Source organism: Engystomops pustulosus, chromosome 9 (genome assembly GCF_040894005.1).
Source record: "Engystomops pustulosus chromosome 9, aEngPut4.maternal, whole genome shotgun sequence".
Classification (NCBI taxonomy): Eukaryota; Metazoa; Chordata; class Amphibia; order Anura; family Leptodactylidae; genus Engystomops; species Engystomops pustulosus.
Genome location: NC_092419.1, coordinates 69,160,449 through 69,186,327, shown reverse-complemented (window position 1 = coordinate 69,186,327; position 25,879 = coordinate 69,160,449). Strand labels below are relative to the sequence as shown.

The 25,879-nt window shown below is 45.6% G+C and overlaps 98 pseudogenes; all 98 read right to left on the bottom strand.

Annotated features, from left to right (window-relative positions):
• Window positions 1-166: 166 nt before the first annotated feature.
• LOC140085640 (5S ribosomal RNA) lies at window positions 167-285 on the bottom strand (annotated as a pseudogene).
• A 259-nt stretch (window positions 286-544) lies between these two features.
• LOC140078119 (5S ribosomal RNA) lies at window positions 545-663 on the bottom strand (annotated as a pseudogene).
• Window positions 664-733: 70 nt separating this feature from the next.
• Window positions 734-852, bottom strand: LOC140087149 (5S ribosomal RNA; annotated as a pseudogene).
• Window positions 853-922: 70 nt separating this feature from the next.
• LOC140081289 (5S ribosomal RNA) lies at window positions 923-1,041 on the bottom strand (annotated as a pseudogene).
• Window positions 1,042-1,489: 448 nt separating this feature from the next.
• On the bottom strand, window positions 1,490-1,608 carry LOC140095037 (5S ribosomal RNA; annotated as a pseudogene).
• Window positions 1,609-1,678: 70 nt separating this feature from the next.
• On the bottom strand, window positions 1,679-1,797 carry LOC140092836 (5S ribosomal RNA; annotated as a pseudogene).
• Window positions 1,798-1,867: 70 nt separating this feature from the next.
• On the bottom strand, window positions 1,868-1,986 carry LOC140097678 (5S ribosomal RNA; annotated as a pseudogene).
• Window positions 1,987-2,056: 70 nt separating this feature from the next.
• Window positions 2,057-2,175, bottom strand: LOC140101738 (5S ribosomal RNA; annotated as a pseudogene).
• Window positions 2,176-2,247: 72 nt separating this feature from the next.
• Window positions 2,248-2,366, bottom strand: LOC140101737 (5S ribosomal RNA; annotated as a pseudogene).
• A 70-nt stretch (window positions 2,367-2,436) lies between these two features.
• LOC140085088 (5S ribosomal RNA) lies at window positions 2,437-2,555 on the bottom strand (annotated as a pseudogene).
• Window positions 2,556-2,625: 70 nt separating this feature from the next.
• Window positions 2,626-2,744, bottom strand: LOC140081288 (5S ribosomal RNA; annotated as a pseudogene).
• A 70-nt stretch (window positions 2,745-2,814) lies between these two features.
• Window positions 2,815-2,933, bottom strand: LOC140101736 (5S ribosomal RNA; annotated as a pseudogene).
• A 70-nt stretch (window positions 2,934-3,003) lies between these two features.
• LOC140081927 (5S ribosomal RNA) lies at window positions 3,004-3,122 on the bottom strand (annotated as a pseudogene).
• Window positions 3,123-3,192: 70 nt separating this feature from the next.
• On the bottom strand, window positions 3,193-3,311 carry LOC140101733 (5S ribosomal RNA; annotated as a pseudogene).
• A 70-nt stretch (window positions 3,312-3,381) lies between these two features.
• Window positions 3,382-3,500, bottom strand: LOC140101732 (5S ribosomal RNA; annotated as a pseudogene).
• A 70-nt stretch (window positions 3,501-3,570) lies between these two features.
• Window positions 3,571-3,689, bottom strand: LOC140101731 (5S ribosomal RNA; annotated as a pseudogene).
• A 70-nt stretch (window positions 3,690-3,759) lies between these two features.
• On the bottom strand, window positions 3,760-3,878 carry LOC140101730 (5S ribosomal RNA; annotated as a pseudogene).
• Window positions 3,879-3,948: 70 nt separating this feature from the next.
• Window positions 3,949-4,067, bottom strand: LOC140081287 (5S ribosomal RNA; annotated as a pseudogene).
• Window positions 4,068-4,137: 70 nt separating this feature from the next.
• Window positions 4,138-4,256, bottom strand: LOC140085639 (5S ribosomal RNA; annotated as a pseudogene).
• A 259-nt stretch (window positions 4,257-4,515) lies between these two features.
• On the bottom strand, window positions 4,516-4,634 carry LOC140101729 (5S ribosomal RNA; annotated as a pseudogene).
• Window positions 4,635-4,704: 70 nt separating this feature from the next.
• LOC140087148 (5S ribosomal RNA) lies at window positions 4,705-4,823 on the bottom strand (annotated as a pseudogene).
• Window positions 4,824-4,893: 70 nt separating this feature from the next.
• LOC140081286 (5S ribosomal RNA) lies at window positions 4,894-5,012 on the bottom strand (annotated as a pseudogene).
• A 259-nt stretch (window positions 5,013-5,271) lies between these two features.
• On the bottom strand, window positions 5,272-5,390 carry LOC140084058 (5S ribosomal RNA; annotated as a pseudogene).
• A 70-nt stretch (window positions 5,391-5,460) lies between these two features.
• On the bottom strand, window positions 5,461-5,579 carry LOC140085638 (5S ribosomal RNA; annotated as a pseudogene).
• A 259-nt stretch (window positions 5,580-5,838) lies between these two features.
• Window positions 5,839-5,957, bottom strand: LOC140081285 (5S ribosomal RNA; annotated as a pseudogene).
• Window positions 5,958-6,027: 70 nt separating this feature from the next.
• LOC140092847 (5S ribosomal RNA) lies at window positions 6,028-6,146 on the bottom strand (annotated as a pseudogene).
• Window positions 6,147-6,216: 70 nt separating this feature from the next.
• Window positions 6,217-6,335, bottom strand: LOC140084474 (5S ribosomal RNA; annotated as a pseudogene).
• A 70-nt stretch (window positions 6,336-6,405) lies between these two features.
• LOC140101728 (5S ribosomal RNA) lies at window positions 6,406-6,524 on the bottom strand (annotated as a pseudogene).
• Window positions 6,525-6,594: 70 nt separating this feature from the next.
• On the bottom strand, window positions 6,595-6,713 carry LOC140101727 (5S ribosomal RNA; annotated as a pseudogene).
• Window positions 6,714-6,783: 70 nt separating this feature from the next.
• On the bottom strand, window positions 6,784-6,902 carry LOC140101726 (5S ribosomal RNA; annotated as a pseudogene).
• Window positions 6,903-6,972: 70 nt separating this feature from the next.
• LOC140101725 (5S ribosomal RNA) lies at window positions 6,973-7,091 on the bottom strand (annotated as a pseudogene).
• A 70-nt stretch (window positions 7,092-7,161) lies between these two features.
• On the bottom strand, window positions 7,162-7,280 carry LOC140090796 (5S ribosomal RNA; annotated as a pseudogene).
• Window positions 7,281-7,350: 70 nt separating this feature from the next.
• On the bottom strand, window positions 7,351-7,469 carry LOC140101724 (5S ribosomal RNA; annotated as a pseudogene).
• Window positions 7,470-7,720: 251 nt separating this feature from the next.
• Window positions 7,721-7,839, bottom strand: LOC140085763 (5S ribosomal RNA; annotated as a pseudogene).
• A 259-nt stretch (window positions 7,840-8,098) lies between these two features.
• LOC140102290 (5S ribosomal RNA) lies at window positions 8,099-8,217 on the bottom strand (annotated as a pseudogene).
• Window positions 8,218-8,287: 70 nt separating this feature from the next.
• LOC140087147 (5S ribosomal RNA) lies at window positions 8,288-8,406 on the bottom strand (annotated as a pseudogene).
• A 70-nt stretch (window positions 8,407-8,476) lies between these two features.
• On the bottom strand, window positions 8,477-8,595 carry LOC140081284 (5S ribosomal RNA; annotated as a pseudogene).
• A 448-nt stretch (window positions 8,596-9,043) lies between these two features.
• Window positions 9,044-9,162, bottom strand: LOC140095034 (5S ribosomal RNA; annotated as a pseudogene).
• A 70-nt stretch (window positions 9,163-9,232) lies between these two features.
• Window positions 9,233-9,351, bottom strand: LOC140092835 (5S ribosomal RNA; annotated as a pseudogene).
• A 70-nt stretch (window positions 9,352-9,421) lies between these two features.
• LOC140097677 (5S ribosomal RNA) lies at window positions 9,422-9,540 on the bottom strand (annotated as a pseudogene).
• Window positions 9,541-9,610: 70 nt separating this feature from the next.
• LOC140101721 (5S ribosomal RNA) lies at window positions 9,611-9,729 on the bottom strand (annotated as a pseudogene).
• Window positions 9,730-9,801: 72 nt separating this feature from the next.
• Window positions 9,802-9,920, bottom strand: LOC140101720 (5S ribosomal RNA; annotated as a pseudogene).
• A 70-nt stretch (window positions 9,921-9,990) lies between these two features.
• On the bottom strand, window positions 9,991-10,109 carry LOC140085087 (5S ribosomal RNA; annotated as a pseudogene).
• A 70-nt stretch (window positions 10,110-10,179) lies between these two features.
• Window positions 10,180-10,298, bottom strand: LOC140081283 (5S ribosomal RNA; annotated as a pseudogene).
• A 70-nt stretch (window positions 10,299-10,368) lies between these two features.
• Window positions 10,369-10,487, bottom strand: LOC140101719 (5S ribosomal RNA; annotated as a pseudogene).
• A 70-nt stretch (window positions 10,488-10,557) lies between these two features.
• On the bottom strand, window positions 10,558-10,676 carry LOC140085086 (5S ribosomal RNA; annotated as a pseudogene).
• Window positions 10,677-10,746: 70 nt separating this feature from the next.
• Window positions 10,747-10,865, bottom strand: LOC140081282 (5S ribosomal RNA; annotated as a pseudogene).
• Window positions 10,866-10,935: 70 nt separating this feature from the next.
• LOC140101718 (5S ribosomal RNA) lies at window positions 10,936-11,054 on the bottom strand (annotated as a pseudogene).
• Window positions 11,055-11,124: 70 nt separating this feature from the next.
• Window positions 11,125-11,243, bottom strand: LOC140086970 (5S ribosomal RNA; annotated as a pseudogene).
• A 70-nt stretch (window positions 11,244-11,313) lies between these two features.
• Window positions 11,314-11,432, bottom strand: LOC140084102 (5S ribosomal RNA; annotated as a pseudogene).
• Window positions 11,433-11,691: 259 nt separating this feature from the next.
• LOC140101717 (5S ribosomal RNA) lies at window positions 11,692-11,810 on the bottom strand (annotated as a pseudogene).
• A 251-nt stretch (window positions 11,811-12,061) lies between these two features.
• On the bottom strand, window positions 12,062-12,180 carry LOC140081926 (5S ribosomal RNA; annotated as a pseudogene).
• Window positions 12,181-12,250: 70 nt separating this feature from the next.
• LOC140080373 (5S ribosomal RNA) lies at window positions 12,251-12,369 on the bottom strand (annotated as a pseudogene).
• A 70-nt stretch (window positions 12,370-12,439) lies between these two features.
• LOC140086554 (5S ribosomal RNA) lies at window positions 12,440-12,558 on the bottom strand (annotated as a pseudogene).
• Window positions 12,559-12,628: 70 nt separating this feature from the next.
• LOC140092658 (5S ribosomal RNA) lies at window positions 12,629-12,747 on the bottom strand (annotated as a pseudogene).
• Window positions 12,748-12,817: 70 nt separating this feature from the next.
• On the bottom strand, window positions 12,818-12,936 carry LOC140101716 (5S ribosomal RNA; annotated as a pseudogene).
• Window positions 12,937-13,006: 70 nt separating this feature from the next.
• Window positions 13,007-13,125, bottom strand: LOC140082143 (5S ribosomal RNA; annotated as a pseudogene).
• A 68-nt stretch (window positions 13,126-13,193) lies between these two features.
• Window positions 13,194-13,312, bottom strand: LOC140101715 (5S ribosomal RNA; annotated as a pseudogene).
• Window positions 13,313-13,382: 70 nt separating this feature from the next.
• Window positions 13,383-13,501, bottom strand: LOC140101714 (5S ribosomal RNA; annotated as a pseudogene).
• Window positions 13,502-13,752: 251 nt separating this feature from the next.
• Window positions 13,753-13,871, bottom strand: LOC140081281 (5S ribosomal RNA; annotated as a pseudogene).
• Window positions 13,872-13,941: 70 nt separating this feature from the next.
• On the bottom strand, window positions 13,942-14,060 carry LOC140081925 (5S ribosomal RNA; annotated as a pseudogene).
• Window positions 14,061-14,130: 70 nt separating this feature from the next.
• On the bottom strand, window positions 14,131-14,249 carry LOC140084473 (5S ribosomal RNA; annotated as a pseudogene).
• A 70-nt stretch (window positions 14,250-14,319) lies between these two features.
• LOC140101713 (5S ribosomal RNA) lies at window positions 14,320-14,438 on the bottom strand (annotated as a pseudogene).
• Window positions 14,439-14,508: 70 nt separating this feature from the next.
• On the bottom strand, window positions 14,509-14,627 carry LOC140078691 (5S ribosomal RNA; annotated as a pseudogene).
• Window positions 14,628-14,697: 70 nt separating this feature from the next.
• On the bottom strand, window positions 14,698-14,816 carry LOC140088015 (5S ribosomal RNA; annotated as a pseudogene).
• A 70-nt stretch (window positions 14,817-14,886) lies between these two features.
• Window positions 14,887-15,005, bottom strand: LOC140101711 (5S ribosomal RNA; annotated as a pseudogene).
• Window positions 15,006-15,075: 70 nt separating this feature from the next.
• LOC140078677 (5S ribosomal RNA) lies at window positions 15,076-15,194 on the bottom strand (annotated as a pseudogene).
• A 251-nt stretch (window positions 15,195-15,445) lies between these two features.
• Window positions 15,446-15,564, bottom strand: LOC140085637 (5S ribosomal RNA; annotated as a pseudogene).
• Window positions 15,565-15,823: 259 nt separating this feature from the next.
• On the bottom strand, window positions 15,824-15,942 carry LOC140101709 (5S ribosomal RNA; annotated as a pseudogene).
• A 70-nt stretch (window positions 15,943-16,012) lies between these two features.
• LOC140101708 (5S ribosomal RNA) lies at window positions 16,013-16,131 on the bottom strand (annotated as a pseudogene).
• A 259-nt stretch (window positions 16,132-16,390) lies between these two features.
• Window positions 16,391-16,509, bottom strand: LOC140085085 (5S ribosomal RNA; annotated as a pseudogene).
• A 70-nt stretch (window positions 16,510-16,579) lies between these two features.
• On the bottom strand, window positions 16,580-16,698 carry LOC140086740 (5S ribosomal RNA; annotated as a pseudogene).
• Window positions 16,699-16,768: 70 nt separating this feature from the next.
• On the bottom strand, window positions 16,769-16,887 carry LOC140081279 (5S ribosomal RNA; annotated as a pseudogene).
• A 70-nt stretch (window positions 16,888-16,957) lies between these two features.
• LOC140101707 (5S ribosomal RNA) lies at window positions 16,958-17,076 on the bottom strand (annotated as a pseudogene).
• Window positions 17,077-17,327: 251 nt separating this feature from the next.
• Window positions 17,328-17,446, bottom strand: LOC140081924 (5S ribosomal RNA; annotated as a pseudogene).
• A 70-nt stretch (window positions 17,447-17,516) lies between these two features.
• Window positions 17,517-17,635, bottom strand: LOC140084471 (5S ribosomal RNA; annotated as a pseudogene).
• Window positions 17,636-17,705: 70 nt separating this feature from the next.
• Window positions 17,706-17,824, bottom strand: LOC140097858 (5S ribosomal RNA; annotated as a pseudogene).
• Window positions 17,825-17,894: 70 nt separating this feature from the next.
• LOC140101706 (5S ribosomal RNA) lies at window positions 17,895-18,013 on the bottom strand (annotated as a pseudogene).
• A 70-nt stretch (window positions 18,014-18,083) lies between these two features.
• LOC140101705 (5S ribosomal RNA) lies at window positions 18,084-18,202 on the bottom strand (annotated as a pseudogene).
• Window positions 18,203-18,272: 70 nt separating this feature from the next.
• LOC140084470 (5S ribosomal RNA) lies at window positions 18,273-18,391 on the bottom strand (annotated as a pseudogene).
• Window positions 18,392-18,642: 251 nt separating this feature from the next.
• LOC140081922 (5S ribosomal RNA) lies at window positions 18,643-18,761 on the bottom strand (annotated as a pseudogene).
• A 70-nt stretch (window positions 18,762-18,831) lies between these two features.
• On the bottom strand, window positions 18,832-18,950 carry LOC140101704 (5S ribosomal RNA; annotated as a pseudogene).
• Window positions 18,951-19,020: 70 nt separating this feature from the next.
• Window positions 19,021-19,139, bottom strand: LOC140087146 (5S ribosomal RNA; annotated as a pseudogene).
• Window positions 19,140-19,209: 70 nt separating this feature from the next.
• LOC140081278 (5S ribosomal RNA) lies at window positions 19,210-19,328 on the bottom strand (annotated as a pseudogene).
• Window positions 19,329-19,587: 259 nt separating this feature from the next.
• On the bottom strand, window positions 19,588-19,706 carry LOC140089395 (5S ribosomal RNA; annotated as a pseudogene).
• A 70-nt stretch (window positions 19,707-19,776) lies between these two features.
• LOC140086555 (5S ribosomal RNA) lies at window positions 19,777-19,895 on the bottom strand (annotated as a pseudogene).
• Window positions 19,896-19,965: 70 nt separating this feature from the next.
• On the bottom strand, window positions 19,966-20,084 carry LOC140101703 (5S ribosomal RNA; annotated as a pseudogene).
• Window positions 20,085-20,154: 70 nt separating this feature from the next.
• On the bottom strand, window positions 20,155-20,273 carry LOC140101702 (5S ribosomal RNA; annotated as a pseudogene).
• A 70-nt stretch (window positions 20,274-20,343) lies between these two features.
• Window positions 20,344-20,462, bottom strand: LOC140101700 (5S ribosomal RNA; annotated as a pseudogene).
• A 70-nt stretch (window positions 20,463-20,532) lies between these two features.
• Window positions 20,533-20,651, bottom strand: LOC140101699 (5S ribosomal RNA; annotated as a pseudogene).
• Window positions 20,652-20,721: 70 nt separating this feature from the next.
• Window positions 20,722-20,840, bottom strand: LOC140081277 (5S ribosomal RNA; annotated as a pseudogene).
• A 1,182-nt stretch (window positions 20,841-22,022) lies between these two features.
• Window positions 22,023-22,141, bottom strand: LOC140081742 (5S ribosomal RNA; annotated as a pseudogene).
• A 72-nt stretch (window positions 22,142-22,213) lies between these two features.
• LOC140097486 (5S ribosomal RNA) lies at window positions 22,214-22,332 on the bottom strand (annotated as a pseudogene).
• A 626-nt stretch (window positions 22,333-22,958) lies between these two features.
• LOC140087032 (5S ribosomal RNA) lies at window positions 22,959-23,077 on the bottom strand (annotated as a pseudogene).
• Window positions 23,078-23,147: 70 nt separating this feature from the next.
• LOC140094757 (5S ribosomal RNA) lies at window positions 23,148-23,266 on the bottom strand (annotated as a pseudogene).
• A 70-nt stretch (window positions 23,267-23,336) lies between these two features.
• Window positions 23,337-23,455, bottom strand: LOC140084588 (5S ribosomal RNA; annotated as a pseudogene).
• Window positions 23,456-24,094: 639 nt separating this feature from the next.
• Window positions 24,095-24,213, bottom strand: LOC140086225 (5S ribosomal RNA; annotated as a pseudogene).
• Window positions 24,214-24,285: 72 nt separating this feature from the next.
• On the bottom strand, window positions 24,286-24,404 carry LOC140097485 (5S ribosomal RNA; annotated as a pseudogene).
• Window positions 24,405-25,879: the final 1,475 nt, after the last annotated feature.

The window sequence follows — 25,879 nt, the reverse complement described above, 5'->3', positions numbered from 1 at the left end:
GGATTCCCAGCCAGTCTCCCATGCTGGTACTTGCCAAGCCTTAAGCTGCTGCGATCTGACGAGAGCAGGCACATTCAGCTTAGAATGGCCGTTGACAGCAGCTGATCAATTTGAACCTTCTTTTACAATCTCATAGAGAAACTAACACAATTTTCAGGTTCAAAAAGGTCAACAGAACTTGGGATTCCCAGCCAGTCTCCCATGCTGGTACTTGCCAAGCCTTAAGCTGCATTGATGCTGCGATCTGACGAGAGCAGGCACATTCAGCTTAGAATGGCCGTTGACAGCAGCTGTTCAGTTTGAACCTTCTTTTACTATCTCATAGAGAAACTAACACAATTTTCAGGTTCAAAAAGGTCAACGGAACTTGGGATTCGCAGCCAGTCTCCCATGCTGGTACTTGCCAAGCCTTAAGACGCATCGCTGCTGTGATCCGACAAGAGCACGCACATTCAGCTTAGAATGGCCGTTGATAGCAGCTGTTCAATTTGAACCTTCTTTTACTATCTCATAGAGAAACTAACACAATTTTCAGGTTCAAAAAGGTCAACGGAACTTGGGATTCCCAGCCAGTCTCCCATGCTGGTACTTACCAAGCCTTAAGCTGCATTGCTGCTGCGATCTGACGAGAGCAGGCACATTCAGCTTAGAATGGCCGTTGACAGCAGCTGTTCAATTTGAACCTTCTTTTACCATCTTTGACAGAGAAACTAACAATTTTCAGGTTCAAAAAGGTCAACAGAACTTGGGATTCCCAGCCAGTCTCCCATGCTTGTACTTGCCAAGCCTTAAGCTGCATTGTTGCTGCGATCTGACGAGAGCAGGCACATTCAGCTTAGAATGGCCGTTGACAGCAGCTGTTCAGTTTGAACCTTCTTTTACTATCTCATAGAGAAACTAACACAATTTTCAGGTTCAAAAAGGTCAACAGAACTTGGGATTCCCAGCCAGTCTCCCATGCTGGTACTTGCCAAGCCTTAAGCTGCATTGCTGCTGCGATCTGACGAGAGCAGGCACATTCAGCTTAGAATGGCCGTTGACAGCTGCTGTTCAGTTTGAACCTTCTTTTACTATCTCATAGAGAAACTAACACAATTTTCAGGTTCAAAAAGGTCAACGGAACTTGGGATTCGCAGCCAGTCTCCCATGCTGGTACTTGCCAAGCCTTAAGCCGCATCGCTGCTGTGATCCGACAAGAGCACGCACATTCAGCTTAGAATGGCCGTTGACAGCAGCTGTTCAATTTGAACCTTCTTTTACTATCTCATAGAGAAACTAACACAATTTTCAGGTTCAAAAATGTCAACGGAACTTGGAATTCGCAGCCAGTCTCCCATGCTGGTACTTGCCAAGCCTTAAGCCGCATCGCTGCTGTGATCCGACAAGAGCACACACATTCAGCTTAGAATGGCCGTTGACAGCAGCTGTTCAATTTGAACCTTCTTTTACTATCTCATAGAGCAACTAACACAATTTTCAGGTTCAAAAAGGTCAACAGAACTTGGGATTCCCAGCCATTCTCCCATGCTGGTACTTGCCAAGCCTTAAGCTGCATTGCTGCTGCGATCTGACGAGAGCAGGCACATTCAGCTTAGAATGGCCGTTGACAGCAGCTGTTCAATTTGAACCTTCTTTTACTATCTCATAGAGAAACTAACACAATTTTCAGGTTCAAAAAGGTCAACAGAACTTGGGATTCCCAGCCAGTCTCCCATGCTGGCACTTGCCAAGCCTTAAGCTGCATTGCTGCTGCGATCTGACGAGAGCAGGCACATTCAGCTTAGAATGGCTGTTGACAGCAGCTGTTCAATTTGAACCTTCTTTTACTATCTCATAGAGAAACTAACCCAATTTTCAGGTTCAAAAAGGTCAACGGAACTTGGGATTCCAAGCCAGTCTCCCATGCTGGTACTTGCCAAGCCTTAAGCTGCATTGATGTTGCGATCTGACGAGAGCAGGCACATTCAGCTTAGAATGGCCGTTGACAGCAGCTGTTCAGTTTGAACCTTCTTTTACTATCTCATAGAGAAACTAACACAATTTTCAGGTTCAAAAAGGTCAACGGAACTTGGGATTCCCAGCCAGTCTCCCATGCTGGTACTTGCCAAGCCTTAAGCTGCATTGCTGCTGCGATCTGACGAGAGCAGGCACATTCAGCTTAGAATGGCCGTTGACAGCAGCTGTTCAATTTGATCCTTCTTTTACCATCTTTGACAGAGAAACTAACACAATTTTAAGGTTCAAAAAGGTCAACGGAACTTGGGATTCCCAGCCAGTCTCCCATGCTGGTACTTGCCAAGCCTTAAGCTGCATTGCTGCTGCGATCTGACGAGAGCAGGCACATTCAGCTTAGAATGGCCGTTGACAGCAGCTGTTCAATTTGAACCTTCTTTTACTATCTCATAGAGAAACTAACACAATTTTCAGGTTCAAAAAGGTCAACGGAACTTGGGATTCCCAGCCAGTCTCCCATGCTGGTACTTGCCAAGCCTTAAGCTGCATTGCTGCTGCGATCTGACGAGAGCAGGCACATTCAGCTTAGAATGGCCGTTGATAGCAGCTGTTCAATTTGAACCTTCTTTTACTATCTCATAGAGAAACTAACACAAATTTCAGGTTCAAAAAGGTCAACAGAACTTGGGATTCCCAGCCAGTCTCCCATGCTGGTACTTGCCAAGCCTTAAGCTGCATTGCTGCTGCGATCTGACGAGAGCAGGCACATTCAGCTTAGAATGGCCGTTGACAGCAGCTGTTCAATTTGAACCTTCTTTTACTATCTCATAGAGAAACTAACACAATTTTCAGGTTCAAAAAGGTCAACGGAACTTGGGATTCCCAGCCAGTCTCCCATGCTGGTACTTGCCAAGCCTTAAGCTGCATTGCTGCTGCGATCTGACGAGAGCAGGCACATTCAGCTTAGAATGGCCGTTGACAGCAGCTGTTCAATTTGAACCTTCTTTTACCATCTTTGACAGAGAAACTAACAATTTTCAGGTTCAAAAAGGTCAACAGAACTTGGGATTCCCAGCCAGTCTCCCATGCTGGTACTTGCCAAGCCTTAAGCTGCATTGCTGCTGCGATCTGACGAGAGCAGGCACATTCAGCTTAGAATGGCTGTTGACAGCAGCTGTTCAATTTGAACCTTCTTTTACTATCTCATAGAGAAACTAACCCAATTTTCAGGTTCAAAAAGGTCAACGGAACTTGGGATTCCCAGCCAGTCTCCCATGCTGGTACTTGCCAAGCCTTAAGCTGCATTGCTGCTGCGATCTGACGAGAGCAGGCACATTCAGCTTAGAATGGCCGTTGACAGCAGCTGTTCAGTTTGAACCTTCTTTTACTATCTCATAGAGAAACTAACACAATTTTCAGGTTCAAAAAGGTCAACGGAACTTGGGATTCCCAGCCAGTCTCCCATGCTGGTACTTGCCAAGCCTTAAGCTGCATTGCTGCTGCGATCTGACGAGAGCAGGCACATTCAGCTTAGAATGGCCGTTGACAGCAGCTGTTCAATTTGAACCTTCTTTTACCATCTTTGACAGAGAAACTAACAATTTTCAGGTTCAAAAAGGTCAACGGAACTTGGGATTCCCAGCCAGTCTCCCATGCTGGTACTTGCCAAGCCTTAAGCTGCATTGCTGCTGCGATCTGACGAGAGCAGGCACATTCAGCTTAGAATGGCCGTTGACAGCAGCTGTTTAATTTGAACCTTCTTTTACTATCTCATAGAGAAACTAACACAATTTTAAGGTTCAAAAAGGTCAACGGAACTTGGGATTCCCAGCCAGTCTCCCATGCTGGTACTTGCCAAGCCTTAAGCTGCATTGCTGCTGCGATCTGACGAGAGCAGGCACATTCAGCTTAGAATGGCCGTTGACAGCAGCTGTTCAGTTTGAACCTTCTTTTACTATCTCATAGAGAAACTAACACAATTTTCAGGTTCAAAAAGGTCAACAGAACTTGGGATTCCCAGCCAGTCTCCCATGCTGGTACTTGCCAAGCCTTAAGCTGCATTGCTGCTGCGATCTGACGAGAGCAGGCACATTCAGCTTAGAATGGCCGTTGACAGCAGCTGATCAATTTGAACCTTCTTTTACAATCTCATAGAGAAACTAACACAATTTTCAGGTTCAAAAAGGTCAACAGAACTTGGGATTCCCAGCCAGTCTCCCATGCTGGTACTTGCCAAGCCTTAAGCTGCATTGATGCTGCGATCTGACGAGAGCAGGCACATTCAGCTTAGAATGGCCGTTGACAGCAGCTGTTCAGTTTGAACCTTCTTTTACTATCTCATAGAGAAACTAACACAATTTTCAGGTTCAAAAAGGTCAACGGAACTTGGGATTCGCAGCCAGTCTCCCATGCTGGTACTTGCCAAGCCTTAAGACGCATCGCTGCTGTGATCCGACAAGAGCACGCACATTCAGCTTAGAATGGCCGTTGATAGCAGCTGTTCAATTTGAACCTTCTTTTACTATCTCATAAAGAAACTAACACAATTTTCAGGTTCAAAAAGGTCAACGGAACTTGGGATTCCCAGCCAGTCTCCCATGCTGGTACTTGCCAAGCCTTAAGCTGCATTGCTGCTGCGATCTGACGAGAGCAGGCACATTCAGCTTAGAATGGCCGTTGACAGCAGCTGTTCAATTTGAACCTTCTTTTACCATCTTTGACAGAGAAACTAACAATTTTCAGGTTCAAAAAGGTCAACAGAACTTGGGATTCCCAGCCAGTCTCCCATGCTTGTACTTGCCAAGCCTTAAGCTGCATTGTTGCTGCGATCTGACGAGAGCAGGCACATTCAGCTTAGAATGGCCGTTGACAGCAGCTGTTCAGTTTGAACCTTCTTTTACTATCTCATAGAGAAACTAACACAATTTTCAGGTTCAAAAAGGTCAACAGAACTTGGGATTCCCAGCCAGTCTCCCATGCTGGTACTTGCCAAGCCTTAAGCTGCATTGCTGCTGCGATCTGACGAGAGCAGGCACATTCAGCTTAGAATGGCCGTTGACAGCTGCTGTTCAGTTTGAACCTTCTTTTACTATCTCATAGAGAAACTAACACAATTTTCAGGTTCAAAAAGGTCAACGGAACTTGGGATTCCCAGCCAGTCTCCCATGCTGGTACTTGCCAAGCCTTAAGCCGCATCGCTGCTGTGATCCGACAAGAGCACGAACATTCAGCTTAGAATGGCCGTTGACAGCAGCTGTTCAATTTGAACCTTCTTTTACTATCTCATAGAGAAACTAACACAATTTTCAGGTTCAAAAAGGTCAACGGAACTTGGGATTCCCAGCCAGTCTCCCATGCTGGTACTTGCCAAGCCTTAAGCTGCATTGCTGCTGCGATCTGACGAAAGCAGGCGCATTCAGCTTAGAATGGCCATTGACAGCAGCTGTTCAATTTGAACCTTCTTTTACCATCTTTGACAGAGAAACTAACAATTTTCAGGTTCAAAAAGGTCAACAGAACTTGGGATTCCCAGCCAGTCTCCCATGCTGGTACTTGCCAAGCCTTAAGCTGCATTGATGCTGCGATCTGACGAGAGCAGGCACATTCAGCTTAGAATGGCCGTTGACAGCAGCTGTTCAGTTTGAACCTTCTTTTACTATCTCATAGAGAAACTAACACAATTTTCAGGTTCAAAAAGGTCAACGGAACTTGGAATTCGCAGCCAGTCTCCCATGCTGGTACTTGCCAAGCCTTAAGCCGCATCGCTGCTGTGATCCGACAAGAGCACACACATTCAGCTTAGAATGGCCGTTGACAGCAGCTGTTCAATTTGAACCTTCTTTTACTATCTCATAGAGAAACTAACACAATTTTCAGGTTCAAAAAGGTCAACAGAACTTGGGATTCCCAGCCAGTCTCCCATGCTGGTACTTGCCAAGCCTTAAGCTGCATTGCTGCTGCGATCTGACGAGAGCAGGCACATTCAGCTTAGAATGGCCGTTGACAGCAGCTGTTCAATTTGAACCTTCTTTTACTATCTCATAGAGAAACTAACACAATTTTCAGGTTCAAAAAGGTCAACAGAACTTGGGATTCCCAGCCAGTCTCCCATGCTGGCACTTGCCAAGCCTTAAGCTGCATTGCTGCTGCGATCTGACGAGAGCAGGCACATTCAGCTTAGAATGGCTGTTGACAGCAGCTGTTCAATATGAACCTTCTTTTACTATCTCATAGAGAAACTAACCCAATTTTCAGGTTCAAAAAGGTCAACGGAACTTGGGATTCCCAGCCAGTCTCCCATGCTGGTACTTGCCAAGCCTTAAGCTGCATTGATGCTGCGATCTGACGAGAGCAGGCACATTCAGCTTAGAATGGCCGTTGACAGCAGCTGTTCAGTTTGAACCTTCTTTTACTATCTCATAGAGAAACTAACACAATTTTCAGGTTCAAAAAGGTCAACGGAACTTGGGATTCCCAGCCAGTCTCCCATGCTGGTACTTGCCAAGCCTTAAGCTGCATTGCTGCTGCGATCTGACGAGAGCAGGCACATTCAGCTTAGAATGGCCGTTGACAGCAGCTGTTCAGTTTGAACCTTCTTTTACTATCTCATAGAGAAACTAACACAATTTTCAGGTTCAAAAAGGTCAACGGAACTTGGGATTCCCAGCCAGTCTCCCATGCTGGTACTTGCCAAGCCTTAAGCTGCATTGCTGCTGCGATCTGACGAGAGCAGGCACATTCAGCTTAGAATGGCCGTTGACAGCAGCTGTTCAATTTGAACCTTCTTTTACTATCTCATAGAGAAACTAACACAATTTTCAGGTTCAAAAAGGTCAACGGAACTTGGGATTCCCAGCCAGTCTCCCATGCTGGTACTTGCCAAGCCTTAAGCTGCATTGCTGCTGCGATCTGACGAGAGCAGGCACATTCAGCTTAGAATGGCCGTTGACAGCAGCTGTTCAATTTGAACCTTCTTTTACCATCTTTGACAGAGAAACTAACAATTTTCAGGTTCAAAAAGGTCAACGGAACTTGGGATTCCCAGCCAGTCTCCCATGCTGGTACTTGCCAAGCCTTAAGCTGCATTGCTGCTGCGATCTGACGAGAGCAGGCACATTCAGCTTAGAATGGCCGTTGACAGCAGCTGTTTAATTTGAACCTTCTTTTACTATCTCATAGAGAAACTAACACAATTTTCAGGTTCAAAAAGGTCAACCGAACTTGGGATTCCCAGCCAGTCTCCCATGCTGGTACTTGCCAAGCCTTAAGCTGCATTGCTGCTGCGATCTGACGAGAGCAGGCACATTCAGCTTAGAATGGCCGTTGACAGCAGCTGTTCAATTTGAACCTTCTTTTACTATCTCATAGAGAAACTAACACAATTTTCAGGTTCAAAAAGGTCAACGGAACTTGGGATTCCCAGCCAGTCTCCCATGCTGGTACTTGCCAAGCCTTAAGCTGCATTGCTGCTGCGATCTGACGAGAGCAGGCACATTCAGCTTAGAATGGCCGTTGACAGCAGCTGTTCAGTTTGAACCTTCTTTTACTATCTCATAGAGAAACTAACACAATTTTCAGGTTCAAAAAGGTCAACGGAACTTGGGATTCCCAGCCAGTCTCCCATGCTGGTACTTGCCAAGCCTTAAGCTGCTGCGATCTGACGAGAGCAGGCACATTCAGCTTAGAATGGCCGTTGACAGCAGCTGATCAATTTGAACCTTCTTTTACAATCTCATAGAGAAACTAACACAATTTTCAGGTTCAAAAAGGTCAACAGAACTTGGGATTCCCAGCCAGTCTCCCATGCTGGTACTTGCCAAGCCTTAAGCTGCATTGATGCTGCGATCTGACGAGAGCAGGCACATTCAGCTTAGAATGGCCGTTGACAGCAGCTGTTCAGTTTGAACCTTCTTTTACTATCTCATAGAGAAACTAACACAATTTTCAGGTTCAAAAAGGTCAACGGAACTTGGGATTCGCAGCCAGTCTCCCATGCTGGTACTTGCCAAGCCTTAAGACGCATCGCTGCTGTGATCCGACAAGAGCACGCACATTCAGCTTAGAATGGCCGTTGATAGCAGCTGTTCAATTTGAACCTTCTTTTACTATCTCATAGAGAAACTAACACAATTTTCAGGTTCAAAAAGGTCAACGGAACTTGGGATTCCCAGCCAGTCTCCCATGCTGGTACTTACCAAGCCTTAAGCTGCATTGCTGCTGCGATCTGACGAGAGCAGGCACATTCAGCTTAGAATGGCCGTTGACAGCAGCTGTTCAATTTGAACCTTCTTTTACCATCTTTGACAGAGAAACTAACAATTTTCAGGTTCAAAAAGGTCAACAGAACTTGGGATTCCCAGCCAGTCTCCCATGCTTGTACTTGCCAAGCCTTAAGCTGCATTGTTGCTGCGATCTGACGAGAGCAGGCACATTCAGCTTAGAATGGCCGTTGACAGCAGCTGTTCAGTTTGAACCTTCTTTTACTATCTCATAGAGAAACTAACACAATTTTCAGGTTCAAAAAGGTCAACAGAACTTGGGATTCCCAGCCAGTCTCCCATGCTGGTACTTGCCAAGCCTTAAGCTGCATTGCTGCTGCGATCTGACGAGAGCAGGCACATTCAGCTTAGAATGGCCGTTGACAGCTGCTGTTCAGTTTGAACCTTCTTTTACTATCTCATAGAGAAACTAACACAATTTTCAGGTTCAAAAAGGTCAACGGAACTTGGGATTCGCAGCCAGTCTCCCATGCTGGTACTTGCCAAGCCTTAAGCCGCATCGCTGCTGTGATCCGACAAGAGCACGCACATTCAGCTTAGAATGGCCGTTGACAGCAGCTGTTCAATTTGAACCTTCTTTTACTATCTCATAGAGAAACTAACACAATTTTCAGGTTCAAAAATGTCAACGGAACTTGGAATTCGCAGCCAGTCTCCCATGCTGGTACTTGCCAAGCCTTAAGCCGCATCGCTGCTGTGATCCGACAAGAGCACACACATTCAGCTTAGAATGGCCGTTGACAGCAGCTGTTCAATTTGAACCTTCTTTTACTATCTCATAGAGCAACTAACACAATTTTCAGGTTCAAAAAGGTCAACAGAACTTGGGATTCCCAGCCATTCTCCCATGCTGGTACTTGCCAAGCCTTAAGCTGCATTGCTGCTGCGATCTGACGAGAGCAGGCACATTCAGCTTAGAATGGCCGTTGACAGCAGCTGTTCAATTTGAACCTTCTTTTACTATCTCATAGAGAAACTAACACAATTTTCAGGTTCAAAAAGGTCAACAGAACTTGGGATTCCCAGCCAGTCTCCCATGCTGGCACTTGCCAAGCCTTAAGCTGCATTGCTGCTGCGATCTGACGAGAGCAGGCACATTCAGCTTAGAATGGCTGTTGACAGCAGCTGTTCAATTTGAACCTTCTTTTACTATCTCATAGAGAAACTAACCCAATTTTCAGGTTCAAAAAGGTCAACGGAACTTGGGATTCCAAGCCAGTCTCCCATGCTGGTACTTGCCAAGCCTTAAGCTGCATTGATGTTGCGATCTGACGAGAGCAGGCACATTCAGCTTAGAATGGCCGTTGACAGCAGCTGTTCAGTTTGAACCTTCTTTTACTATCTCATAGAGAAACTAACACAATTTTCAGGTTCAAAAAGGTCAACGGAACTTGGGATTCCCAGCCAGTCTCCCATGCTGGTACTTGCCAAGCCTTAAGCTGCATTGCTGCTGCGATCTGACGAGAGCAGGCACATTCAGCTTAGAATGGCCGTTGACAGCAGCTGTTCAATTTGATCCTTCTTTTACCATCTTTGACAGAGAAACTAACACAATTTTAAGGTTCAAAAAGGTCAACGGAACTTGGGATTCCCAGCCAGTCTCCCATGCTGGTACTTGCCAAGCCTTAAGCTGCATTGCTGCTGCGATCTGACGAGAGCAGGCACATTCAGCTTAGAATGGCCGTTGACAGCAGCTGTTCAATTTGAACCTTCTTTTACTATCTCATAGAGAAACTAACACAATTTTCAGGTTCAAAAAGGTCAACGGAACTTGGGATTCCCAGCCAGTCTCCCATGCTGGTACTTGCCAAGCCTTAAGCTGCATTGCTGCTGCGATCTGACGAGAGCAGGCACATTCAGCTTAGAATGGCCGTTGATAGCAGCTGTTCAATTTGAACCTTCTTTTACTATCTCATAGAGAAACTAACACAAATTTCAGGTTCAAAAAGGTCAACAGAACTTGGGATTCCCAGCCAGTCTCCCATGCTGGTACTTGCCAAGCCTTAAGCTGCATTGCTGCTGCGATCTGACGAGAGCAGGCACATTCAGCTTAGAATGGCCGTTGACAGCAGCTGTTCAATTTGATCCTTCTTTTACCATCTTTGACAGAGAAACTAACAATTTTCAGGTTCAAAAAGGTCAACGGAACTTGGGATTCCCAGCCAGTCTCCCATGCTGGTACTTGCCAAGCCTTAAGCTGCATTGCTGCTGCGATCTGACGAGAGCAGGCACATTCAGCTTAGAATGGCCGTTGACAGCAGCTGTTCAATTTGAACCTTCTTTTACTATCTCATAGAGAAACTAACACAATTTTCAGGTTCAAAAAGGTCAACGGAACTTGGGATTCCCAGCCAGTCTCCCATGCTGGTACTTGCCAAGCCTTAAGCTGCATTGCTGCTGCGATCTGACGAGAGCAGGCACATTCAGCTTAGAATGGCCGTTGATAGCAGCTGTTCAATTTGAACCTTCTTTTACTATCTCATAGAGAAACTAACACAAATTTCAGGTTCAAAAAGGTCAACAGAACTTGGGATTCCCAGCCAGTCTCCCATGCTGGTACTTGCCAAGCCTTAAGCTGCATTGCTGCTGCGATCTGACGAGAGCAGGCACATTCAGCTTAGAATGGCCGTTGACAGCAGCTGTTCAATTTGATCCTTCTTTTACCATCTTTGACAGAGAAACTAACAATTTTCAGGTTCAAAAAGGTCAACGGAACTTGGGATTCCCAGCCAGTCTCCCATGCTGGTACTTGCCAAGCCTTAAGCTGCATTGCTGCTGCGATCTGACGAGAGCAGGCACATTCAGCTTAGAATGGCCGTTGACAGCAGCTGTTCAATTTGAACCTTCTTTTACTATCTCATAGAGAAACTAACACAATTTTCAGGTTCAAAAAGGTCAACGGAACTTGGGATTCCCAGCCAGTCTCCCATGCTGGTACTTGCCAAGCCTTAAGCTGCATTGCTGCTGCAATCTGACGAGAGCAGGCACATTCAGCTTAGAATGGCCGTTGACAGCAGCTGTTCAATTTGAACCTTCTTTTACTATCTCATAGAGAAACTAACACAATTTTCAGGTTCAAAAAGGTCAACGGAACTTGGGATTCCCAGCCAGTCTCCCATGCTGGTACTTGCCAAGCCTTAAGCTGCATTGATGCTGCGATCTGACGAGAGCAGGCACATTCAGCTTAGAATGGCCGTTGACAGCAGCTGTTCAGTTTGAACCTTCTTTTACTATCTCATAGAGAAACTAACACAATTTTCAGGTTCAAAAAGGTCAACGGAACTTGGGATTCCGAGCCAGTCTCCCATGCTGGTACTTGCCAAGCCTTAAGCTGCATTGATGCTGCAATCTGACGAGAGCAGGCACATTCAGCTTAGAAAGGCCGTTGACAGCAGCTGTTCAGTTTGAACCTTCTTTTACTATCTCATAGAGAAACTAACACAATTTTCAGGTTCAAAAAGGTCAACGGAACTTGGGATTCCCAGCCAGTCTCCCATGCTGGTACTTGCCAAGCCTTAAGCTGCATTGCTGCTGCGATCTGACGAGAGCAGGCACATTCAGCTTAGAATGGCCGTTGACAGCAGCTGTTCAATTTGAACCTTCTTTTACTATCTCATAGAGAAACTAACACAATTTTCAGGTTCAAAAAGGTCAACGGAACTTGGGATTCCCAGCCAGTCTCCCATGCTGGTACTTGCCAAGCCTTAAGCTGCTGCGATCTGACGAGAGCAGGCACATTCAGCTTAGAATGGCCGTTGACAGCAGCTGTTCAATTTGAACCTTCTTTTACTATCTCATAGAGAAACTAACACAATTTTCAGGTTCAAAAAGGTCAACAGAACTTGGGATTCCCAGCCAGTCTCCCATGCTGGTACTTGCCAAGCCTTAAGCTGCATTGCTGCTGCGATCTGACGAGAGCAGGCACATTCAGCTTAGAATGGCTGTTGACAGCAGCTGTTCAATTTGAACCTTCTTTTACTATCTCATAGAGAAACTAACACAATTTTCAGGTTCAAAAAGGTCAACGGAACTTGGGATTCCCAGCCAGTCTCCCATGCTGGTACTTGCCAAGCCTTAAGCTGCATTGCTGCTGCGATCTGACGAGAGCAGGCGCATTCAGCTTAGAATGGCCGTTGACAGCAGCTGTTCAATTTGAACCTTCTTTTACCATCTTTGACAGAGAAACTAACAATTTTCAGGTTCAAAAAGGTCAACAGAACTTGGGATTCCCAGCCAGTCTCCCATGCTGGTACTTGCCAAGCCTTAAGCTGCATTGATGCTGCGATCTGACGAGAGCAGGCACATTCAGCTTAGAATGGCTGTTGACAGCAGCTGTTCAATTTGAACCTTCTTTTACTATCTCATAGAGAAACTAACCCAATTTTCAGGTTCAAAAAGGTCAACGGAAATTGGGATTCCCAGCCAGTCTCCCATGCTGGTACTTGCCAAGCCTTAAGCTGCATTGCTGCTGCGATCTGACGAGAGCAGGCACATTCAGCTTAGAATGGCCGTTGACAGCAGCTGTTCAGTTTGAACCTTCTTTTACTATCTCATAGAGAAACTAACACAATTTTCAGGTTCAAAAAGGTCAACGGAACTTGGGATTCCCAGCCAGTCTCCCATGCTGGTACTTGCCAAGCCTTAAGCTGCATTGCTGCTGCGATCTGACGAGAGCAGGCACATTCAGCTTAGAATGGCCGTTGACAGCAGCTGTTCAATTTGAACCTTCTTTTACCATCTTTGACAGAGAAACTAACAATTTTCAGGTTCAAAAATGTCAACGGAACTTGGGATTCCCAGCCAGTCTCCCATGCTGGTACTTGCCAAGCCTTAAGCTGCATTGCTGCTGCGATCTGACGAGAGCAGGCACATTCAGCTTAGAATGGCCGTTGACAGCAGCTGTTTAATTTGAACCTTCTTTTACTATCTCATAGAGAAACTAACAATTTTCAGGTTCAAAAAGGTCAACGGAACTTGGGATTCCCAGCCAGTCTCCCATGCTGGTACTTGCCAAGCCTTAAGCTGCATTGCTGCTGCGATCTGACGAGAGCAGGCACATTCAGCTTAGAATGGCCGTTGACAGCAGCTGTTCAATTTGAACCTTCTTTTACTATCTCATAGAGAAACTAACACAATTTTCAGGTTCAAAAAGGTCAACGGAACTTGGGATTCCCAGCCAGTCTCCCATGCTGGTACTTGCCAAGCCTTAAGCTGCATTGCTGCTGCGATCTGACGAGAGCAGGCACATTCAGCTTAGAATGGCCGTTGACAGCAGCTGTTCAGTTTGAACCTTCTTTTACTATCTCATAGAGAAACTAACACAATTTTCAGGTTCAAAAAGGTCAACGGAACTTGGGATTCCCAGCCAGTCTCCCATGCTGGTACTTGCCAAGCCTTAAGCTGCTGCGATCTGACGAGAGCAGGCACATTCAGCTTAGAATGGCCGTTGACAGCAGCTGATCAATTTGAACCTTCTTTTACAATCTCATAGAGAAACTAACACAATTTTCAGGTTCAAAAAGGTCAACAGAACTTGGGATTCCCAGCCAGTCTCCCATGCTGGTACTTGCCAAGCCTTAAGCTGCATTGCTGCTGCGATCTGACGAGAGCAGGCACATTCAGCTTAGAATGGCCGTTGACAGCAGCTGTTCAGTTTGAACCTTCTTTTACTATCTCATAGAGAAACTAACACAATTTTCAGGTTCAAAAAGGTCAACAGAACTTGGGATTCCCAGCCAGTCTCCCATGCTGGTACTTGCCAAGCCTTAAGCTGCATTGCTGCTGCGATCTGACGAGAGCAGGCACATTCAGCTTAGAATGGCTGTTGACAGCAGCTGTTCAATTTGAACCTTCTTTTACTATCTCATAGAGAAACTAACACAATTTTCAGGTTCAAAAAGGTCAACGGAACTTGGGATTCCCAGCCAGTCTCCCATGCTGGTACTTGCCAAGCCTTAAGCTGCATTGATGCTGCGATCTGACGAGAGCAGGCACATTCAGCTTAGAATGGCCGTTGACAGCAGCTGTTCAGTTTGAACCTTCTTTTACTATCTCATAGAGAAACTAACACAATTTTCAGGTTCAAAAAGGTCAACGGAACTTGGGATTCCCAGCCAGTCTCCCATGCTGGTACTTGCCAAGCCTTAAGCTGCATTGCTGCTGCGATCTGACGAGAGCAGGCACATTCAGCTTAGAATGGCCGTTGACAGCAGCTGTTCAGTTTGAACCTTCTTTTACTATCTCATAGAGAAACTAACACAATTTTCAGGTTCAAAAAGGTCAACGGAACTTGGGATTCCCAGCCAGTCTCCCATGCTGGTACTTGCCGAGCCTTAAGCTGCATTGCTGCTGCGATCTGACGAGAGCAGGCACATTCAGCTTAGAATGGCCGTTGACAGCAGCTGTTCAATTTGAACCTTCTTTTACCATCTTTGACAGAGAAACTAACAATTTTCAGGTTCAAAAAGGTCAACGGAACTTGGGATTCCCAGCCAGTCTCCCATGCTGGTACTTGCCAAGCCTTAAGCTGCATTGCTGCTGTGATCTGACGAGAGCAGGCACATTCAGCTTAGAATGGCCGTTGACAGCAGCTGTTTAATTTGAACCTTCTTTTACTATCTCATAGAGAAACTAACACAATTTTCAGGTTCAAAAAGGTCAACGGAACTTGGGATTCCCAGCCAGTCTCCCATGCTGGTACTTGCCAAGCCTTAAGCTGCATTGCTGCTGCGATCTGACGAGAGCAGGCACATTCAGCTTAGAATGGCCGTTGACAGCAGCTGTTCAATTTGAACCTTCTTTTACTATCTCATAGAGAAACTAACACAATTTTCAGGTTCAAAAAGGTCAACGGAACTTGGGATTCCCAGCCAGTCTCCCATGCAGGTACTTGCCAAGCCTTAAGCTGCATTGCTGCTGCGATCTGACGAGAGCAGGCACATTCAGCTTAGAATGGCCGTTGACAGCAGCTGTTCAGTTTGAACCTTCTTTTACTATCTCATAGAGAAACTAACACAATTTTCAGGTTCAAAAAGGTCAACGGAACTTGGGATTCCCAGCCAGTCTCCCATGCTGGTATTTGCCAAGCCTTAAGCTGCTGCGATCTGACGAGAGCAGGCACATTCAGCTTAGAATGGCCGTTGACAGCAGCTGATCAATTTGAACCTTCTTTTACAATCTCATAGAGAAACTAACACAATTTTCAGGTTCAAAAAGGTCAACAGAACTTGGGATTCCCAGCCAGTCTCCCATGCTGGTACTTGCCAAGCCTTAAGCTGCATTGATGCTGCGATCTGACGAGAGCAGGCACATTCAGCTTAGAATGGCCGTTGACAGCAGCTGTTCAGTTTGAACCTTCTTTTACTATCTCATAGAGAAACTAACACAATTTTCAGGTTCAAAAAGGTCAACGGAACTTGGGATTCGCAGCCAGTCTCCCATGCTGGTACTTGCCAAGCCTTAAGACGCATCGCTGCTGTGATCCGACAAGAGCAGGCACATTCAGCTTAGAATGGCCGTTGATAGCAGCTGTTCAATTTGAACCTTCTTTTACTATCTCATAGAGAAACTAACACAATTTTCAGGTTCAAAAAGGTCAACGGAACTTGGGATTCCCAGCCAGTCTCCCATGCTGGTACTTGCCAAGCCTTAAGCTGCATTGCTGCTGCGATCTGACGAGAGCAGGCACATTCAGCTTAGAATGGCCGTTGACAGCAGCTGTTCAATTTGAACCTTCTTTTACCATCTTTGACAGAGAAACTAACAATTTTCAGGTTCAAAAAGGTCAACGGAACTTGGGATTCCCAGCCAGTCTCCCATGCTGGTACTTGCCAAGCCTTAAGCTGCATTGCTGCTGCGATCTGACGAGAGCAGGCACATTCAGCTTAGAATGGCCGTTGACAGCAGCTGTTTAATTTGAACCTTCTTTTACTATCTCATAGAGAAACTAACACAATTTTCAGGTTCAAAAAGGTCAATGGAACTTGGGATTCCCAGCCAGTCTCCCATGCTGGTACTTGCCAAGCCTTAAGCTGCATTGCTGCTGCGATCTGACGAGAGCAGGCACATTCAGCTTAGATAGGCCGTTGACAGCAGCTGTTCAATTTGAACCTTCTTTTACTATCTCATAGAGAAACTAACACAATTTTCAGGTTCAAAAAGGTCAACGGAACTTGGGATTCCCAGCCAGTCTCCCATGCTGGTACTTGCCAAGCCTTAAGCTGCATTGCTGCTGCGATCTGACGAGAGCAGGCACATTCAGCTTAGAATGGCCGTTGATAGCAGCTGTTCAATTTGAACCTTCTTTTACTATCTCATAGAGAAACTAACACAATTTTCAGGATCAAAACGGTCAACAGAACTTGGGATTCCCAGCCAGTCTCCCATGCTGGTACTTGCCAAGCCTTAAGCTGCATTGCTGCTGCGATCTGACGAGAGCAGGCACATTCAGCTTAGAATGGCCGTTGATAGCAGCTGTTCAATTTGAACCTTCTTTTACTATCTCATAGAGAAACTAACACAAATTTCAGGTTCAAAAAGGTCAACAGAACTTGGGATTCCCAGCCAGTCTCCCATGCTGGTACTTGCCAAGCCTTAAGCTGCATTGCTGCTGCGATCTGACGAGAGCAGGCACATTCAGCTTAGAATGGCCGTTGACAGCAGATGTTCAATTTGATCCTTCTTTTACCATCTTTGACAGAGAAACTAACAATTTTCAGGTTCAAAAAGGTCAACGGAACTTGGGATTCCCAGCCAGTCTCCCATGCTGGTACTTGCCAAGCCTTAAGCTGCATTGCTGCTGCGATCTGACGAGAGCAGGCACATTCAGCTTAGAATGGCCGTTGACAGCAGCTGTTCAATTTGAACCTTCTTTTACTATCTCATAGAGAAACTAACACAATTTTCAGGTTCAAAAAGGTCAACGGAACTTGGGATTCCCAGCCAGTCTCCCATGCTGGTACTTGCCAAGCCTTAAGCTGCTGCGATCTGACGAGAGCAGGCACATTCAGCTTAGAATGGCCGTTGACAGCAGCTGTTCAATTTGAACCTTCTTTTACTATCTCATAGAGAAACTAACACAATTTTCAGGTTCAAAAAGGTCAACAGAACTTGGGATTCCCAGCCAGTCTCCCATGCTGGTACTTGCCAAGCCTTAAGCTGCATTGCTGCTGCGATCTGACGAGAGCAGGCACATTCAGCTTAGAATGGCTGTTGACAGCAGCTGTTCAATTTGAACCTTCTTTTACTATCTCATAGAGAAACTAACACAATTTTCAGGTTCAAAAAGGTCAACGGAACTTGGGATTCCCAGCCAGTCTCCCATGCTGGTACTTGCCAAGCCTTAAGCTGCATTGATGCTGCGATCTGACGAGAGCAGGCACATTCAGCTTAGAATGGCCGTTGACAGCAGCTGTTCAGTTTGAACCTTCTTTTACTATCTCATAGAGAAACTAACACAATTTTCAGGTTCAAAAAGGTCAACGGAACTTGGGATTCCGAGCCAGTCTCCCATGCTGGTACTTGCCAAGCCTTAAGCTGCATTGATGCTGCGATCTGACGAGAGCAGGCACATTCAGCTTAGAAAGGCCGTTGACAGCAGCTGTTCAGTTTGAACCTTCTTTTACTATCTCATAGAGAAACTAACACAATTTTCAGGTTCAAAAAGGTCAACGGAACTTGGGATTCCCAGCCAGTCTCCCATGCTGGTACTTGCCAAGCCTTAAGCTGCATTGCTGCTGCGATCTGACGAGAGCAGGCACATTCAGCTTAGAATGGCCGTTGACAGCAGCTGTTCAGTTTGAACCTTCTTTTACTATCTCATAGAGAAACTAACACAATTTTCAGGTTCAAAAAGGTCAACGGAACTTGGGATTCCCAGCCAGTCTCCCATGCTGGTACTTGCCAAGCCTTAAGCTGCATTGCTGCTGCGATCTGACGAGAGCAGGCACATTCAGCTTAGAATGGCCGTTGACAGCAGCTGTTCAATTTGAACCTTCTTTTACTATCTCATAGAGAAACTAACACAATTTTCAGGTTCAAAAAGGTCAACGGAACTTGGGATTCCCAGCCAGTCTCCCATGCTGGTACTTGCCAAGCCTTAAGCTGCATTGATGCTGCGATCTGACGAGAGCAGGCACATTCAGCTTAGAATGGCCGTTGACAGCAGCTGTTCAGTTTGAACCTTCTTTTACTATCTCATAGAGAAACTAACACAATTTTCAGGTTCAAAAAGGTCAACGGAACTTGGGATTCCCAGCCAGTCTCCCATGCTGGTACTTGCCAAGCCTTAAGCTGCTGCGATCTGACGAGAGCAGGCACATTCAGCTTAGAATGGCCGTTGACAGCAGCTGTTCAATTTGAACCTTCTTTTACTATCTCATAGAGAAACTAACACAATTTTCAGGTTCAAAAAGGTCAACAGAACTTGGGATTCCCAGCCAGTCTCCCATGCTGGTACTTGCCAAGCCTTAAGCTGCATTGCTGCTGCGATCTGACGAGAGCAGGCACATTCAGCTTAGAATGGCTGTTGACAGCAGCTGTTCAATTTGAACCTTCTTTTACTATCTCATAGAGAAACTAACACAATTTTCAGGTTCAAAAAGGTCAACGGAACTTGGGATTCCCAGCCAGTCTCCCATGCTGGTACTTGCCAAGCCTTAAGCTGCATTGCTGCTGCGATCTGACGAGAGCAGGCACATTCAGCTTAGAATGGCCGTTGACAGCAGCTGTTCAATTTGAACCTTCTTTTACCATCTTTGACAGAGAAACTAACAATTTTCAGGTTCAAAAAGGTCAACAGAACTTGGGATTCCCAGCCAGTCTCCCATGCTTGTACTTGCCAAGCCTTAAGCTGCATTGTTGCTGCGATCTGACGAGAGCAGGCACATTCAGCTTAGAATGGCCGTTGACAGCAGCTGTTCAGTTTGAACCTTCTTTTACTATCTCATAGAGAAACTAACACAATTTTCAGGTTCAAAAAGGTCAACAGAACTTGGGATTCCCAGCCAGTCTCCCATGCTGGTACTTGCCAAGCCTTAAGCTGCATTGCTGCTGCGATCTGACGAGAGCAGGCACATTCAGCTTAGAATGGCCGTTGACAGCTGCTGTTCAGTTTGAACCTTCTTTTACTATCTCATAGAGAAACTAACACAATTTTCAGGTTCAAAAAGGTCAACGGAACTTGGGATTCGCAGCCAGTCTCCCATGCTGGTACTTGCCAAGCCTTAAGCCGCATCGCTGCTGTGATCCGACAAGAGCACGCACATTCAGCTTAGAATGGCCGTTGACAGCAGCTGTTCAATTTGAACCTTCTTTTACTATCTCATAGAGAAACTAACACAATTTTCAGGTTCAAAAAGGTCAACAGAACTTGGGATTCCCAGCCAGTCTCCCATGCTGGTACTTGCCAAGCCTTAAGCTGCATTGCTGCTGCGATCTGACGAGAGCAGGCGCATTCAGCTTAGAATGGCCGTTGACAGCAGCTGTTCAATTTGAACCTTCTTTTACCATCTTTGACAGAGAAACTAACAATTTTCAGGTTCAAAAAGGTCAACAGAACTTGGGATTCCCAGCCAGTCTCCCATGCTGGTACTTGCCAAGCCTTAAGCTGCATTGATGCTGCGATCTGACGAGAGCAGGCACATTCAGCTTAGAATGGCTGTTGACAGCAGCTGTTCAATTTGAACCTTCTTTTACTATCTCATAGAGAAACTAACCCAATTTTCAGGTTCAAAAAGGTCAACGGAACTTGGGATTCCCAGCCAGTCTCCCATGCTGGTACTTGCCAAGCCTTAAGCTGCATTGCTGCTGCGATCTGACGAGAGCAGGCACATTCAGCTTAGAATGGCCGTTGACAGCAGCTGTTCAGTTTGAACCTTCTTTTACTATCTCATAGAGAAACTAACACAATTTTCAGGTTCAAAAAGGTCAACGGAACTTGGGATTCCCAGCCAGTCTCCCATGCTGGTACTTGCCAAGCCTTAAGCTGCATTGCTGCTGCGATCTGACGAGAGCAGGCACATTCAGCTTAGAATGGCCGTTGACAGCAGCTGTTCAATTTGAACCTTCTTTTACCATCTTTGACAGAGAAACTAACAATTTTCAGGTTCAAAAAGGTCAACGGAACTTGGGATTCCCAGCCAGTCTCCCATGCTGGTACTTGCCAAGCCTTAAGCTGCATTGCTGCTGCGATCTGACGAGAGCAGGCACATTCAGCTTAGAATGGCCGTTGACAGCAGCTGTTTAATTTGAACCTTCTTTTACTATCTCATAGAGAAACTAACACAATTTTCAGGTTCAAAAAGGTCAACGGAACTTGGGATTCCCAGCCAGTCTCCCATGCTGGTACTTGCCAAGCCTTAAGCTGCATTGCTGCTGCGATCTGACGAGAGCAGGCACATTCAGCTTAGAATGGCCGTTGACAGCAGCTGTTCAGTTTGAACCTTCTTTTACTATCTCATAGAGAAACTAACACAATTTTCAGGTTCAAAAAGGTCAACAGAACTTGGGATTCCCAGCCAGTCTCCCATGCTGGTACTTGCCAAGCCTTAAGCTGCATTGCTGCTGCGATCTGACGAGAGCAGGCACATTCAGCTTAGAATGGCCGTTGACAGCTGCTGTTCAGTTTGAACCTTCTTTTACTATCTCATAGAGAAACTAAAACACTTTTCAGGTTCAAAAAGGTCAACGGAACTTTGGATTCCCAGCCAGTCTCCCATGCTGTAACTTGCCAAGCCTTAAGCTGCATTGCTGCTGCGATCTGATGAGAGCAGGCACATTCAGCTTAGAATGGCCAATGACAGCAGCTGTTCAATTTGAACCTTTTTGTACTATGTCATAAAGAAACTAAAACACTTTTCAGGTTCAAAAAGGTCAACGGAACTTTGGATTTTCAGCCAGTCTCCCATGCTGGTACTTGCCAAGCCTTAAGCTGCATTCTGATGAGAGCAGGCACATTCAACTTCGAACAGCTATTGAAAATAGCCGTTCAATTTGAACCTACTTTTACTATCTCATAGAGAAACTAACACACTTTTCAGGTTCAAAAAGGTCAACGGAACTTGGGATTTTCAGCCAGTCTCCCATGCTGGTACTTGCCAAGCCTTAAGCTGCATTGCTGCTGCGATCTGATGAGAGCAGGCACATTAAGCTTTGAATGGCTGTTGACAGCAGCTGTTCAATTTGAACCTACTTTTACTATCTCATAGAGAAACTAACACAATTTTCAGGTTCAAAAAGGTCAATGGAACTTGGGATTCGCAGCCAGTCTCCCATTCTGGTACTTGCCAAAACTTAAGCTGCATTCTGATGAGAGCAGGCACATTCAACTTCGAAAGGCTGTTGAAAATAGCCGTTCAATTTGAACCTACTTTTACTATCTCATAGAGAAACTAACACAATTTTCAGGTTCAAAAAGGTCAACGGAACTTGGGATACCCAGCCAGTCTCCCATGCTGGTACTTGCCAAGCCTTAAGCTGCATTGCTGCTGCGATCTGATGAATGCAGTAACATTCAGCTTAGAATGGCCGTTGACAGCAGCTGTTCAATTTGAACCTTCTTGTACTATCTCATAAAGAAACTAAAACACTTTTCAGGTTCAAAAAGGTCAATGGAACTTGGGATTCCCAGCTAGTCTCCCATGCTGGTGCTTGCCAAGCCTTAAGCTGCATTGCTGCTGCGATCTGATGAGAGCAGGCACATTCAGCTTAGAATGGCCGTTGTCAGCAGCTGTTCAATTTGAACCTTCTTGTACTATCTTATAGAGAAACTAACACAATTTTCAGGTTCAAAAAGGTCAACAGAACTTGGGATTCCCAGCCAGTCTCCCATGCTGGTACTTGCCAAGCCTTAAGCTGCATTGCTGCTGCGATCTGATGAGAGCAGGCACATTCAGCTTAGAATGGCCATTGACAGCACCTGTACAAATAAAACCTTCTTTTACCATCTTTGACAGAGAAACTAACACAATTTTCAGGTTCAAAAAGGTCAACGGAACTTTGGATTCCCAGCCAGTCTCCCATGCTGGTACTTGCCAAGCCTTAAGCTGCATTGCTGCTGCGATCTGATGAGAGCAGGCACATTCAGCTTAGAATGGCTGTTGACAGCATCTGTTCAATTTAAACCTTTTTGTACTATCTCATAAAGAAACTAAAACACTTTTCAGGTTCAAAAAGGTCAACGGAACTTGGGATTCCCAGCCAGTCTCCCATGCTGGTACTTGCCAAGCCTTAAGCTGCATTGCTGCTGCTATCTGACGAGAGCAGGCACATTAAGCTTTGAATGGCTGTTGACAGCAGCTGTTCAATTTGAACCTACTTTTACTATCTCATAGAGAAACTAACACAATTTTCAGGTTCAAAAAGGTCAATGGAACTTGGGATTCCCAGCCAGTCTCCCATTCTGGTGCTTGCCAAGCCTTAAGCTGCATTCTGATGAGAGCAGGCACATTCAGCTTAGAATGGCCGTTGCCAGCAGCTGTTCAATTTGAACATTCTTTTACTATCTCATAGAGAAACTAACACACTTCTCAGGTTCAAAAAGGTCAACGGAACTTGGGATTTTCAGCCAGTCTCCCATGCTGGTACTTGCCAAGTCTTAAGCTGCATTGCTGCTGCGATCTGATGAGAGCAGGCACATTCAGCTTAGAATGGCCGTTGTCAGCTGTTGTTCAATTTGAACCTTCTTGTACTATCTTATAGAGAAACTAACACAATTTTAAGGTTCAAAAAGTTCAACGGAACTTGGGATTCCCAGCCAGTCTCCCATGCTGGTACTTGCCAAGCCTTAAGCTGCATTGCTGCTGCGATCTGACGAGAGCAGGCACATTCAGCTTAGAATGGCCGTTGACAGCAGCTGTTCAGTTTGAACCTTCTTGTACTATCTCATAAAGAAACTAAAACACTTTTCAGGTTCAAAAAGGTCAACAGAACTTGGGATTCCCAGCCAGTCTCCCATGCTGGTACTTGCCAAGCCTTAAGCTGCATTTCTGCTGCGATCTGATGAGAGCAGGCACATTCAGCTTAGAATTGCCGTTGTCAGCAGCTGTTCAATTTAAACCTTCTTGTACTATCTTATAGAGAAACTAACACAATTTTCAGGTTCAAAAAGGTCAACAGAACTTGGGATTCCCAGCCAGTCTCCCATGCTGGTACTTGCCAAGCCTTAAGCTGCATTGCTGCTGCGATCTGATGAAAGCAGGCACATTCAGCTTAGAATGGCCGTTGACAGCAGCTGTTCAATTTGAACCTTTTTGTACTATCTCATAAAGAAACTAAAACACTTTTCAGGTTCAAAAAGGTCAACGGAACATGGGATTCCCAGCCAGTCTCCCATGCTGGTGCTTGCCAAGCCTTAAGCTGCATTGCTGCTGCGATCTGACGAGAGCAGGCACATTCAGCTCAGAATGGCCATTGACAGCAGCGGTTCAATTAAAACCTTCTTTTACCATCTTTGACAGAGAAACTAACACAATTTTCAGGTTCAAAAAGGTCAACGGAACTTTGGATTCCCAGCCAGTCTCCCATGCTGGTACTTGCCAAGCCTTAAGCTGCATTGCTGCTGCGATCTGATGAGAGCAGGCACATTCATCTTCGAATGGCCGTTGACAGCAGCTGTTCAATTTGAACCTACGTTTACTATCTCATAAAGAAACTAAAACACTTTTCAGGTTCAAAAAGGTCAATGGAACTTGGGATTCCCAGCCAGTCTCCCATGCTGGTGCTTGCCAAGCCTTAAGCTGCATTGCTGCTGCGATCTGATGAGAGCAGGCACATTCAGCTTAGAATGGCCGTTGTCAGCAGCTGTTCAATTTGAACCTTCTTGTACTATCTTATAGAGAAACTAACACAATTTTCAGGTTCAAAAAGGTCAACAGAACTTGGGATTCCCAGCCAGTCTCCCATGCTGGTACTTGCCAAGCCTTAAGCTGCATTGCTGCTGCGATCTGATGAGAGCAAGCACATTCAGCTTAGAATGGCCATTGACAGCACCTGTACAATTAAAACCTTCTTTTACCATCATTGACAGAGAAACTAACACAATTTTCAGGTTCAAAAAGGTCAACGGAACTTTGGATTCCCAGCCAGTCTCCCATGCTGGTACTTGCCAAGCCTTAAGCTGCATTGCTGCTGCGATCTGATGAGAGCAGGCACATTCAGCTTAGAATGGCTGTTGACAGCATCTGTTCAATTTGAACCTTTTTGTACTATCTCATAAAGAAACTAAAACACTTTTCAGGTTCAAAAAGGTCAACGGAACATGGGATTCCCAGCCAGTCTCCCAAGCTGGTACTTGCCAAGCCTTAATCTGCATTGCTGCTGCGATCTGACGAGAGCAAGCACGTTAAGCTTTGAATGGCTGTTGACAGCATCTGTTCAATTTGAACCTACTTTTACTATCTCATAGAGAAACTAACACAATTTTCAGGTTCAAAAAGGTCAATGGAACTTGGTATTCCCAGCCAGTCTCCCATTCTGGTACTTGCCAAGCCTTAAGCTGCATTCTGATGAGAGCAGGCACATTCAGCTTAGAATGGCCGTTGACAGCAGCTGTTCAATTTGAACCTTCTTTTACTATCTCATAGAGAAACTAACACACTTCTCAGGTTCAAAAAGGTCAACGAACGAGGGGGCGGAGCCTGACCGCAGAGAGAGACGGACGCTTCGGAGTGAGCTCCCGCGGCTTAGCCATTAAAGCTTCATAAATTTAGCACCTACCCGGTGAAATCATGGGCAAACCCAACAGGGATAAACCCGGAGAACTCCTGGGCACCCCGAGGCAGAGGAAAGCGCAGGGAGACATGGACAAATTTCTCAAGAAGAGATTCGCTTCTCCCTCGGCGCTGGCGCGCAAGATGGCGCCGAACACGCTGCATGAAAATGAGACGGCAGAGGACTCAGAGGCGGACAGCGTCTCAACAGCGGGAGACCCGCCGAGGGACACAGAGGTACCCATAACAAGAGCCTTTCTAAAAAAGACACTTATGCAAGCCATGTCCCCAGTTATGAAGGAACTCTCAGATATAAAATCGGAGCTCAGACACGTGGGCATGAGAGTGGAGGAACTTGAAACTAACCAAGAAGCAGTTATTAACTTCAACTCTGCATTAGAAATAGGCTACAAAGCTCAATTAAGAGCGCTTAACTCAGCCTTTACCCTCCTAGAGGACCAGGAGAATAGAAGTAGGAGAAAGAACATCAGGTTTAAAGGCATACCTGAAACTATCAGCCATGATGAGCTACCAGAAGCAGCAAAAGAGATCTTTATTTCCTTGCTGGGGAGAGAAAGAGCAGGAACCATACAAATTGAGAGAAAACACAGAGCGCTACGTCCTCCTCCTAAAGTGGACGAACCGCCGAGAGATGTAGTATGTGGCCTCCTATCATATGTCGACACCGCCGCCATCTTGAAAGCGGCAAGGAACAAAGAAGACTTAAAACTGCAAGAAGGAAAAGTTGTACTGTTCCAAGATATTTCATCTACCACTCTCAACAAAAGAAGGCAACTAAAACCTCTCACAGACCATCTGAGACGCCACAACATTTTATACAGATGGCTATTCCCATTTGGAATCACATTTCAAAAAGGAGGCAAAAGATGCACAGTTAGACACCCAGAAGATTTGGCATCAGCGTGGGAAGTTCTAGAAATA